Here is a 14,148-nt window from a genome sequence, read left to right as displayed (position 1 = left end):
CAGCTAAAAAAAAAAATAAAAGTTGATTTTTGTATTATTTTTTTGTTTGCAATGCCAATGGCCTTCTACTTGGCCATTGGCATGCTTACTACATGATATGAAGTCTTTAATTGGGGCTGTCACAGCTCTGTTTTGGATTTTGCAGAAATGTACTCGGCTACTAACCAAGTACATTTATGCAGATAGCAATAGTCATGCACGGACTGTTGCAATCTTCCTGGATTGCAATATCACCTCATTTGCATAGATCTCTCCTGCAAATGGGGTGATTTGCATACCAGGGCTTAGTCCATGCAGGATTAGTGCAGGAGCGCTCATGCATCCCCCTGCAGGCTGTTCCTGGATCACACTGCAGATAGATTGCCTGCTTGAGCTCCTGCACCGATCTTGCACTCCGTGCAAGCTTTTGAGAATCTGGGGATGTATTAGTATTACTAGTGTCCTTCATGAAAAACAAGTTTGTGGCCAAGTGACAAGGGATCACATTAGGTGAAGGAAAGAATAAATGTAGTGAACTACAAGTTTGCACAGACAGGAAATATATAAAGAAAATGTACCACATTACTCCTCTGAATCAATGGAAAAAGACCAAAATTCTGCAGTAAGCCAGAAAGGTGAAATTCCTATGGGACAAGAGAGTCTCTACCTGAAGTACTGATAGAGGAATCCTTGCCAAGAATACAGAAATAGGAAGCAAGAAAATGTATCTTAAAAAATAAAGGCGTGTTTTCAGAAATACCTGGGAGAAATAAACTGTTAGAACATCACATAGAGACAACACTACTTTTTTGCTTTTGTTTTTTTTTTTTTTTTACTTTTGTGCACTAGAAGTGACATAAGAGCCACACAATGAACAACAGTGCTAGTTCCTAAACCTGACGTACAAACCATATTCTATAATGACTTTATGAAACCGAATAGCATTTCAGCATTTGACAGCTATCCTTTCCCATAATTAATTACTGGATAGAGAATCTAGGAAAGGGCACATACTTTACAACACTGGTCTTGATAAAGAGATACTAGCATTACCACTTACTACCTCTGCCAAAGAAAAAGTAGCATAAATAACCAAAAATGGTCTATGTAAATACACAGCATTATCATATCACCTACACAAAGCAGCAGCCACCTTTCAGTGGCTGATGGATAAAACACCGAACGCTCACTAGTGCTAGGTTGTGGCCTACCTTGATGACATTGTCATTCACTCAAAGGACTATGATGTAACTTACTAAAAATAAAGACTCTGCTAGAATCCATAAGAGAGACAGACTGGACAGTACATGCCAAGGACTGTTTACTGGGTATGGTAGAAGCCAATTACTAAAGATACCTTATAGTAAAAGATATGGAAAGACAACAACTGGAAATAAATCAATACTTTAAGAATGGTCTGAATCCTCCACTAAAAACAGGTGAAGGCAGTCTTAACCTAGCTTAGTACTACAAAAAATTATGATTTAATTTGTGTCTATCAACTGTCATAGGACACATCTCACAAATGACAAAGTTCCTGTCAAGGACCACTGTTCTTTTAAGGTACAGAGAGCATTTAATAAACTAAAAAGGATCTTATTTTCTGAGCCTGTGTTAGTGACTTTGATTTTAATAAAGGGTTTGCCATATATACTGGCATGCTGGAGGAAGATTCAGTGGCAATGCTATCTCAAGACTTTAAAACTGTGGAACAGCCTATGGGCTTTAGCACCAAAATTTAAGTGTTATTGTTTAGAGATATTCCACAATAAAAAATGGGTGCTTAACAATAACGTAGGCCTTCTATTCCTGAAATTAGTATTTATTGAGTAGACATTTCATCTTGGTAAGTAGCCATGCCCCTCTATGGTGGCTAAGTAGGCAGGCACTGATGGTGATACAAAGCTGTGCAGATAGGGGCAGGCACTGATGGTGGTACAAAACTGTGGAGACAGGAACTATCCTTCTAAACCTTTCAATACTCTGTGACTGACAGACCTGGGATAGACAACAGAAATGATGATCGTTTGTTGCTGTAGTACTTATTGGTACAAAACATGTGGTTTTGTGCTAGAAGGAGGTGGATATTGCAAGCTGGATGTTGAAACTGGGTAGTGCTAATTTAAATATGTGGCATGTGGGAAAATCCTTGCAAAAAGTTAAGAATCTCTCACTTAGTAGTAATGAGGTCTTAATTACCAATTACTTTCCTATGAAAGGAAGGTCCCAGTTCCAAGTATTTCCAGAAGTTAGTTCCTCAATTGGAGGATCATCAGGAAAGAAGATACTGGTGGAGTGAAGAAAATCAACCCAGATACAGGTCAATTCACGGCATCCACCAACAAGATTGCCTATGACAGTGAGCTGGAATTGGGTCCTGATCAAGGCACACAGCCTGAATAACTTCCACATGGCCCATTTAATCGATGTGTTGTATGATCTACATAAAACTAATAAAATATGCTGTTTTCTGATGGAACTGCAATTGAAGGGGCATTGTTTGTTTTGGTTGGTCTAAAACAGAAAAGCTAATAGAGTTGATCTTATGTTGTCAGTTTTCATTTTATCTCAACCTATGGGTTTGGATCTGATCCCTTGGATCAGATTTGGTCATTACAAGAGCTCATGGTAACCAAAAAATTCTCAAGCTTCTCCTTTACCCATAATGCGCCCTTCCTAAGTACCCCAGATCTTGTTTGCCACTATTCACATTAGACGTGATGACCAGAGCAGATAAGTGGAATTTTACAAAATTTTCCCTTAAATCTTTCTAACTAGTCCTATAGAGTTCTCCTTTTTTCTTGTTACGTAGCTAACCTCTATCCCTTGCCTAGTGACTTACATAGCTTTCTATATTTCTCTCATTTTTATCCCTTCCTTTTCCATATGAAAGTACGTCTAAATACTATTCTTAGTATTCTCCCCTTTACACTTTGTGTAATCGTTCTTACCATTGTTGGCATTCTCCTTTTCCTTTTTCTCTAACAAATACAAAAAAAAATTCAACTGTTAAAAATATTTTTCTGTCTCTCTCTCTCTTTTGTTGATAGTTACAGGATGGCAGAAAAAGAAAAGGCTGGATTTAAATAGTGCATGAAATGTAACCACAAAATGCCATACTCGGACTCTCATGCACTTTGTATTTATTGTTTGGGACCCCTCAATCTCCAGGAAGATTATTCAATCTGCCATGCCTTAAATCATAGGGATCTGGTTGAACGCAAAAACAAATTGATTCTTAAGGGTTTATTGCCTTTAGCTACCAGCGAAGCACTATCTTCAGCTACTACCTTACAAAAAAACAAAAAAAGGGCAAGTCAGAATCTTCAAGCCCTTCTTCTTCTTCTAAGGCTTCTGAAAGATCAAAGAAGAGGCCTATCTCAGTTCCAGCTTCTCCATCTGATCCGATGATTAAGAGACCCAGACATTGGGATCCATCTGTTTCTTTAGACCTGAAAGTTCAAACAAGACACCATATGGATCCATCTACTTCTTTGGATCTGTCTTTAAATAAGACAAAGCATTCTTTAGATCTGATGGTCTCGAATCTTACACAGAAATCAGAGGATGTGAGTACAAGCCTACCTGCTTTACCAAGTACCCAATATTTGCAGTCATTGGATCTAGTGCCATTTACAGTTCCTTCTTCCTTTTTGGAGAGGCAAAAGTCACCCTCCATTTTGTCCTGTCATTGTTCTGGGAGAATGACCAAAGATGATGTGGAGAGATTTGTGAGAAAAATTCTCTGGGCACAGGGTATGTCAGGGGTTTCCTCTGCTCCTATCCCCTTAGGTCAGGAGTTCCAGGCATCTACTACCCCTCCTTTACTTATTCCTCTAACTTCATTCAAAGCTTCAGAGTTCTTGGATCTCAGCCACCCAGCTCCATCTGCATCAGATCCAAAGATTCCCTTATCTTTGGATCTGATGCCTGCTCTGAGTTCTTTGGTTCACTTGGAGCTGGAGACCTCTTGGAGCCATAGTTGCCTTGTCGGCTCCGAAATGTTGGATTTGGCTCTAAAATATTTGATGCCGTCTCTGCATCTCAGGGTTTTGGCTCAGATTAGCTTGGCTATGGCTTCTGCCTTGGGAGGATTATCCTCCTAGCAGGGAGTGAGTAGAAACCATGGGCTTGCCCTCTCAGATCTAGAGTTCTGTCTGTCTCAGGGGAGATCAGCCTTTGAAGTTTTGAAGAGAGCCATGACTGTTTCAACAGCTCAGATGGTCTCTACCCCCTTGGATCCTCAGCCCCCAACCTTGTCATCTCTGCATATGGAGTCTCAACCCTTTTCTCCACAGGGACAGCAAGTACCAAAACCCAAGGCTTTCCAGCAGGGTATCCCCTATTCTTCTGAGACCTTCCCACAGCATCCCACTGAGGAAGTCCCTAAGAAGAAATTGTGCAAAAGGAAGCATTTAGATTCCTTGGAGGAATCCATCAATGAAGGCATAGACTTTGGTGAGGGCAAAGGGTCGCCAAGGTCACCTCCTGACAATATCTCCTGTGAAGACATCCTAGAGATTCTAAAACAGAGAGGTAACTGGAAGCTCAACAATACTTTGTCTGACGAGTCTGTGTACCTGAAGGCTTTTTGTACCCACCCGTCTACCTCCTGGGTAACTCCTCCCACTGATGAGTTTATTGTATTGATCTCTTGTTGGGCATGGAAGGTCCTAAACACCATTGAACTAATTCTCTTAGAGACCAGACAAAATTTATTACTGCTCCTGAACTTTAGGTGTGTCTTTGGATGGCATGGTTGTTGCAGTGGCCACTAAAAAGGAAGTGGCTGAGGAAAGTTCCTCTATCCATCCTCCCAACAAGAAGTCTCGGGTGAAAGATAGGTTCAGGAAGCCTGTCTATGCTTCAGTGACCTTCTCGTTATGGTCCTTGAACTATCTGGCACATTTTACATATTTAGGTTACAGAGGGATCTGATTAAAGACCTTTCAGATACCCTCACAGGGTCTGTTTCTGAGGAAGTACAGGCCTCTGTTACTTCTCAGTTGGCTACCCACCAGTCTATTTCTAACTCTTCCATGAGGCTCATTTCTCATGCAGCTAAAGATACAAGTAGAGCATTGGACTCAGGCATTTCCATCAGGAGGCATGCCTGGATGCATTTTTGTGACTTTGCGGAGTCTTTCAAGTCTATGTTCATCAATGATGCTTTTAACAGCATGTCCTTATTTGACACTAATGTAAAATATATATATCCAGGTGTGAGAAAGAAGGGAAGACTCTTTCTGCTATGGGAGTATGTTTCCCCACTCCTCAGAGATCTTTCTCAAGGAATCAGTGAAGTAGTGGAAAAATGTGTTTCAGAAAATCCCAAGGGTCTTTTCAGGACACATATGGAAGTAGTTCCCCTGGGGCAGATGACTCCAACTGTAGACACCACCCTCATGGCAGAGGAAGCCTGAAAACCAAGAGTCCAGAGTCCAGAGATACTTTCTTGGGCAGAACCTTCCAGCACTGCTGAATGAGGCCCAATTGTCCTCCTCTGGAGGCAATTAGAGGTCGACTTTTCCTCCGCTGGAGAGCCTGGCTAGCTATAACATCAGACACCTGGGTGCAGAAGATCATTTCCAAAGGTTATATTATAGCAATTTCCCTTCTTCCTTCCCATTGCAGAAAATGCCCCAGTGTTCTACCCAGTCAGAAGGAACAGGCAACTATGCAAACACAAGAACTGCTAAACAAATGAGTCATCCAAGAGGTCCCATGAGAATAGAGAGAATCTAGAACTTACACAAGATTCTTTTTAGTGTCAAAGAAAACAGGGGACTGGAGACCAATCTTAGATCTCAGCAACTTGAACAAGTAAATTTGATGCAACAAGTTCCACATGGTCACGGTTCAGTCCATTCTTCCTTTTTTGGAAAAGGATAACTGGTTGTGCTTGATAGACCTCCATGATGCATATTATGACATAAAGATGAACAAGAGCTCCAGAAAGTACCTACACTTCAGTCTGAGAGCCAGTCTTTATCAGTTCAGAGTACTGCTCTTTGGTCTCACCTCAGCCCCCAGGGTGTTTACCAGGTGCTTTGCAATAGTAGCAGCTCACTTCAGACTACACGGATTCCGTGTGTTTCAATATTTATATGACTGGCTCATTTCTGCCCCCAATCAGGCATCAACTATTGGAGGCAAGGGACTATATTTTCCAGATGTGTTCACATCTGGGGATATCCATAAACTGCAAGAAATCCTTTCTAGAGCCAACTCAAGGTTTAAACTTTACAGGTGCTATCTAAACACAAAAGAAACAATAGCCTCACCCCCTTCTTCAAGAGTGGAACAATCAGATTCCAAGTCAAGAAAATAAGCTGTAGCAACAAGATCTCAGTACGACTGGTTCTTCAGTCTCTGGGGTCCATGGCAGCAGCAATAACACTAGTCCCACTGCCCAGATTTCACATGAGAATTCTGTAGTGGCTGCTATCAGTGCAATGGTCTATCCTTCATCACCCAATGTCAACTCAGATGAGAATCACAAATATATGCAAAAAAATATCTAAGATGGTTGAGTCACTCCGATCAAATTATACAAGGTTGTCCTTTTATTCCCCCTATCCCAGGGCCACAGTGATGGTTCCCAGCTATGTTGGTGGGGGGGGCATTTTCTGGGGAAAACAATCAATGGCATTTGTCCCCCCACACAGGTCAGATTGCATATCAGTGCCCTAGAGATGAGAGCAGTGCTTTTTGCATTACAGACTTTCCAGGATGTTCTCCCTTGGGGATGATTACAATTCAAACAGACGACATGTTAGTAATCTGATACATCAACATACAAGGGGAACTTTATCCTGCACCCCTGTGTCAAGAAGTTCTCAGAGTGTGGCAATGGGTGATCTCATCCAACCGCTTTTTCATACCTATGCATATTCCATGGTAGTCCAATGTGATAGCAGACAAACTGAGCAGGTGTATTCTTCTACCTCAAGAATGATAGCTCAATTCAAATTTGACAGAAAGGATATTCCTTCAATGGGATCAACTTTGTTGTGATCTTTTCGCCTCTCCTCTAAACGACAAATCCAGACGCTACTTCACCATGATCCATGAGGGTTCATGGGGACTCACCAAGGGATGCTCTTGTTCACAATTGGCCCTATAGTCTCCTTTATGCCTTTCCCCCTGACTCCATTAATCCTGAAATTTCTGCAGAAAGTGGCCAGGTTGAAGAGCAAAGTAATCCCCATTGCGCCATACTGGCCTCAAGATAGTTAGGTCCGTATCCTTTGGCCTCACTTACATTACCAACCATAGATTATGGATCCAACTCCAGACCTCCTGTCTCACCCAACGGGCATGATTCACCCAGATATATACAATCCCAGGCTGAATGCCTGGCTTCTCCAATTCCATTAATAGCCAGAACTTATGCTCTCCTCTCCAGTCTGACACATACTCCTGTCTTCTCATAAACCCTCTACAAGTAAGCTATACTCTAGTAAATGGAAAAAATTTGTTCACTTGGCACTACAAAATAACATTGATCCCTTCTCTGCTCCTATTCATGATATTCTTGATTTTTTAGCCCAACTTTTCAATGAATTGTGGTTTTCTTCAACTATCAAAGTCTAGTTAGCAACAATGTCCAATTTTTGCATTGGTTTCCAAGGTTCTTCAGTTGCTTCACATAAAGTCTGCAAAGGTTTTTTGAGATGAACTCTCCTTTTAAAGCCCCCTTATAAGACCCTACTCCCCCTTGGGTCCTAAATTTGGTTCTGCTGGCTATTATACAACCCTCTTTCAAACCAGCAGCTAACTGCGAGTTCAAATGCTTTTCTTGGAAGACTATTTTCTTGGTATCCATAACTTCTGTAAGCAGAATTTCAGCAATTCAAGCCTTGTCTTCCCAACCACCATATTTTATTTTTCACAAAGACAGAGTATCTCTCTGTACTAATCCATTGTGGTATCAGAGACAAATATCGATCAGTCCATCAATTTACCAGTATTTGTTCCCAAATCTGAGAACAAAGGTGAATACTTGTTGCATTTATTAGATATTCACAGACAATTGCTTTTTTACCTTTAAAGAACCAAAAATATAAAGAAATCTTGCCAATTATATGTTTCTTTCTCAGATGTTAATTGAGTAAATCAATCACCAAAGTAACCTTGTCCAGATGACTCACCAGTTGTATGTCTTTCATTTATGATCGACTGGATATTGCCTTACCAAAACCTTTATGAGCTCATTCTACTAGAGCAATGGCAACTCCATCTGTCTTCCAGTCTAGGGATTCTATTGATGACATTTGTGCAATAGCAACTTGGGCTACCTCCCATACTTTTGTTACTCATTACAAATTGGATCTTGTCTCCAGGGGTAGAGGATCATTCGGTTCAATGATGCTGAGGAACATCCTTCCTTGAATCCACCAAGGATCTAAGGTAGCTGGGGACTCTCTCTCTCACAGGCTGATGATAGAATGAAAATTTGACAACATCAAATAAAAAAGTTATGTACTCATCATAACGTTCCATCTGTGTTGTCCATTTTCATTCTTTCTCAACTCCCCACCCACCAGCATCTTACCTTTGAACTCCTAGAAGAGCGAGTGTTCTTAGGTTAGTACTTCCCTTGTACTAAGCTCCATATATAGTTTCCCTGGATCCTTCTGATGTTATCTTTTACTTCTGTTAACAAACAATATCTGAGGTACTTAGGAAGGGTGCATTATGGGTAAGGGAGAAGCTCGAAGGTTTTTTGGTTACCACAAGCTATTGTAACAGCCGAGTAGGATCTGAGGGATCAGATCTTAACCCATAGGCTGAGGAAAAATGAAAATGAACAAAACAGATGGAATGTCATGGTGAGCACATACCTTCTTTTTATGTTTCATTTTTCTAATGGATGTGTACAATAAACCTGGTTTCATTTTATGCACTGGTGTCTCCATTGTTATTTGTACTTTCAATATATATGTTTGCGTGCATGTGCACATGTGTGTGTGTATATATATATATATATATATATATATATATATATATATATATATATATATATATATATATGTATGGGTCTACTGTATAAGTTTGAAAATACACTTCTTCAAACTCACACAGTAGACCATGGGTTACGCGAAAAGTGCACTTAATCGAAAGTGCACTTTCGCGAAACCCGCTTCAGCGAACGGGCTACTACTAACTTTTGTGCAGTAGTTACTTACCTTAGGGTTAGGACGCGGGTCATGGTAAGGGGATAGTTAGTAGGGCTATCCCCTTACCATGACCCGAGCCCTAAGCCTAAGGTCCATAACTACTCCACCACAGTAGAGGACATAGCATGTTTTCCTGCTGTCCTCCACTGTGGTACGATCCGTTCGTCGAAGCTGAGTTTGCGAAAATGCACTTTCGATTAAGTGCACTTTCCCGTAACTGAGCGATCTACTGCTCTTTTTCGAATACGTGGTATTCGATGAAAAGCAGTAGACCCATATATGTATATATATATATATATATATATATATATATATATATATATATATATATATATATATAAATATATATAGATCTACTTCATTTCACCCGGATCACATTGCTGAAAACACAAATTACTGAAAACTCATTTTACTGAATCTCATTTCACTGAACTGAAGTTAGTATATACAGCACTGTGTAAAGTACTGTAAGGCAAGTAAAATGCATATGCCCTTTTCCCCATTGTAGTGTGATCCTGGAGTAAGTATATATAGTTAGGGGGAGTGTGTGGGTACAGCCCCCACATTGGGTCGTGTGGGGGGCATAGCCCTCCACTTAGTTTGAGTACATATTGTCTTCTGGAGAGAGTTAGTCACTGGTGTTGTAACTATGCATATCTATTATTTAAAATGTATTGTTTTGAAGTTTTTGGTAAAATAAAATATAAAACAAACAAGATGAGGGGCTACTCTCCCCACACCCCCGAAATTGTATATACTAACTCCAGGATCACACTACAGTGGAGAAAAAGGCATAAACCTTTTACTTGCCTTACAGTACGCTACACAGTGCCATATATACTAACTGCAGTTCAGTGAAATGAGATTCAGTAAAATGAGTTTGTAGTAATTTGTGTTTTCAGCAATGTGGCCAGGGTGAAATGAAGTTCGGTGAAATGAGATTCAACAAAACAAAGTAGATCCATGTAGATATACACACACACACATATATATATATATATATATATATATATATATATATATATATATATATATATATATATATATATATATATATATATATATATATATAGATAGATAGATGTATGTATAGATGTATGTATAGATATAAATAGATATACAATGGCATTGCACTGTCGTGTAGTGGTAATACTTGCATATCATATGTGGGATTTGAGTACAAAAATGTGGACACTGCTGAAGACTTTTAAAAATGAACTGCATAGAAAAACTTGAAAAGAAGGGAGAACCTATCTAAACAATGAACTGCAATGCAAACAAGGAGAAAAAAAAAACAGGGCATTATTGAGAAAACTACAGTTATGTAAGCAGCTCTACCATAATAGTAGATATTCTAATGGATAGCTGCAGTACCCTAAGCTATATTGGTCCTGCTGTGTGTGCTATCAGGAGCTCAAGTGGAGCTCTATTAGACAATCAGAGCATAAAAGCATTCAGAGATTTTTGTCTAAAAAATGAAGGTTAGAACTTTAAAAGTATCCATCCATCCATCCTATAAGCCCCTTTTTGTTATTTTTGTGCTTGAAGTCGGGGTGTCATGTCAACACTAGCTGTCTTCTAGAGCCATTGTTCATACCGCTGGGTGTCTAGCCATGTCGTGGTTGTTCTTCCATACCATTTACGTACGTGCACACACACACACACACACACACACACACACACACACACACACACACACACACACACACACGCACACACACAAACTCATACACACACACACACACACACACAAAACACAAATGTACACACTCACACTTAAGGCCAATTTAGAGTGTCTAACTCAAAACACAATATTAACTTATACAAATTTACATAACTAATCAACTCCACCACCAGATCAGCTAAGAACTTCAATACTGGAAGTATCATAGACTGGATTCTGGTATCCCATCCGGGTTCCTATTATGTGATCGAACTTCAACAAGTTCGAACCCCATATGGTCAAAACCATAAAGTCGAACTTGCAGAAGTTCGAAGACGTTAAAAAAAAAAACTTAAAAGTAAAATAAACCCTTGCAAGCAAGGGGGCAAGCCCCTCTGCACCCCCCACACCCCCGCATGTTAAATATACCAACTATGAGACTGCACTATAGTGCGGAAAGGGAATATTTCCCTTTAATGCACTGTAGTGCGATCTCGGATTTGGTATAATTAAAGAGCGGGGGGTGTGGTGGGGGTGCAGGGGGCCTTGCCCCACTGCTTGCAACAGTTAGTTTACTGTTGTATGGTTTTTTAAATTTTTTTTCAGTGTTTGAAGTTTTGAAACTTCGAACAGACAAGTTCGATATTGCCGTGTTCAAAGTTTCAAAACTGCGATCATGTAATAGGAATGCATCCCATCCGCACTATATCTCAGACAGTGGCATTCTCCCAGACCCACTAGCAGAATATTTTCCCACTTTTACCCATCGCCTCCCCTCCTCTATGCAACTAACCCACTCCCACACCCCCACTCACTGCTTAAAAAACTTCAATCCCGAAACTTTCACCAACACACTAAAAAACACCAACTGGAACCCATTAAAAACCCTTCCTTTAGACAATGCTCTTTCCTAGTTCAACACCACTTTCATAGATTTACTCAACTTATTTGCCCCACTAAAAACTAAACGTATAAAAAGTATCTCCTTACCCTGGCTAACCAAATACACTTTAGACACCATGCGTATACGTGGCAAAGCCTGGACACGATACCTCAAAAATAAAATCCCTGTCACCCTCACTGAATATAAAATGGGTCTATATTATAACATCGAAGTCTAAAAACATTGAATGTTATAATATCGACCCCATTCAATCAAAACACCAGAAAACCGAACAGTCAGAATAGCGAATTATTTCCCAGGGAAAAAATTTGCTGTTCTGACAAACATACACACAACTCAAGCACACCAAAATAAATAATCCACACACATACACTTCACAAAACCCTATACTAAACCAGACATACACCACTAGCTACCCACTTACCTTAACCCAACCCTAACCCTAAGGTCCCTAACTATCGCACACTCACCTTACCTGCTGCCTAACCCTAACTCACCTACCCCACCCTAACCCTCACGTCCACACAATCGCACATTTACCTGACCCGTGCCCTAACCCTAACTCACCAAACCCACACCGAATCGCACACTCACCTTCATTCGCACACTTACCTTAACCCAGTCTGTAACCTTCGCTCCACAGCTGAGGAAATAGCGAAGCTGCAGAAATGGGCCATTGAATGCTTTCCCTAGGAAAGTATTTGGTGTTCTGCAGCTTTGCTATTTCAAGCGTTCGCTCTACTGGGTTCGATATTATAACATTCAAGGTTTTTGAACTTCGATGTTATAATATAGACTCATATAAACATTACGAAACAAAGTCAAAAAATGTGTAGCCTCTGACCGCAAAGTATATTTCACTACCCTCCAAACTAACCACAATACCAAGTTATTTTGGAAAGGAATTTCATCCCTCCTCAACCCCAGTAAAACAGTAAACCCTAGCCCCAACCCAGATGCAACCGACCTTGACTTAGCAACCCAATTTAACTCCTTTTTCATCGACTCCATCACCAAGCTAACATCATCCTGTCTCCCCTGACTACCCCTGTCCTCAACCACTACCTTTCTCCTTCAAACCCATCTCCACATCTAATGTAAAAAAACTTCTTCTAAAATTAAAGCCTGACTAAATCCCCTCCTACTTCTTAAAAAATAGCTGCAGAAGAAATAGCTTTCCCTGTCAGTATATTAATTAATCGGTCCATCATAGAATGCCAGGTCCCCCAACTCTGGAAGAAAGCCTTTATCTTTCCCTCCACAAAGGTGGCAGTAATAATAACATTACTAACTTCCACCCTATAGCCATCCTATCCCCTATTTCTAAGCTTCTCGAAAAGTGTGTACACCAACAGCTCTTACCCTATCTCATTAATAATCACCTTCTTACCCCCACACATCATGGCTTTAGACCAGGTCATAGTACCTCCACTGCCCTTCTCTCCTTTCTAGAAACAATCAACAGAGCCCGTGATTCTGGTCACTTCATATCCACTCTTCTCCTCGACCTCTCTAAGGCATTTGACACCAGGCAGTAAAATGGAAAAAAGCTACCTCATCCTTCCTTAATATATCCACTGGCGTCCCCCAAGGCCCTCTACTACAACATAGTTATAAATGATTTTTACCAAGCCATCCCAAACTCTAGCCTCATTCAATATGCAGATGATTCCACAATAATTTGCCCCCCCCCCCCCGTCACAACTCTTAACAATCTTACACAAGCCGCATTCTCTTCTACTGAGCAGTAGATGCTAGACAACCATCTGGCCCTTAATGCAACCAAAACAAAACTGATGGCATTCAATGCCTCCAAAACCTCTTCCATAGAAAAGTAATCCTTCATAATCACCAGCAAAAATAATACTCCCCTAGAAGTGGTCTCTGAAGCAAAATTACTAGGAATAACCATTGATGATCAATTAAAATTTGACAAGCACCTATAAGTACATATCAAAAAAACTCATAAAAAACTTGGTATGCTTTACTGTCATAGTCACTTTATCTCTTCCTCCACCAGGATTAAACTAGCCAATACATACCTTATCCCCTCCCTTTTATATGGTGCAACTATCCTCACCAACCTACAATCTTTCCTCAAAACAAAACTCTCATCTTGTTATAATGAAATATCCAAATTTGCTGCATGTCACATAGCCTCTTCCCACCACTGCAATTCCCTCCACCAATTAGATTTGCTAGAGTTAGCTAACTTACTAACTTATACCGAAGTCATCCAAGCACATAAACTAATTCATAACCCATCTCTCTGCCCCTCACTAGCAAACACCTTTGAAATGCACAAACCAGACCGACTCCTGAGATCCAGTTCCCAAAACCTTATTAAACTACACAAACCCACATGTCCAGCTGGGAATCACCTGATGTCCTTCTCTCTAGCTCACCTTTGGAACTTTCTC

Source organism: Protopterus annectens, chromosome 1.part2 (assembly GCF_019279795.1).
Source record: "Protopterus annectens isolate FY-2018-M chromosome 1.part2, PAN1.0, whole genome shotgun sequence".
Classification (NCBI taxonomy): Eukaryota; Metazoa; Chordata; order Ceratodontiformes; family Protopteridae; genus Protopterus; species Protopterus annectens.
Note: the sequence above shows the minus strand (reverse complement) of the source record.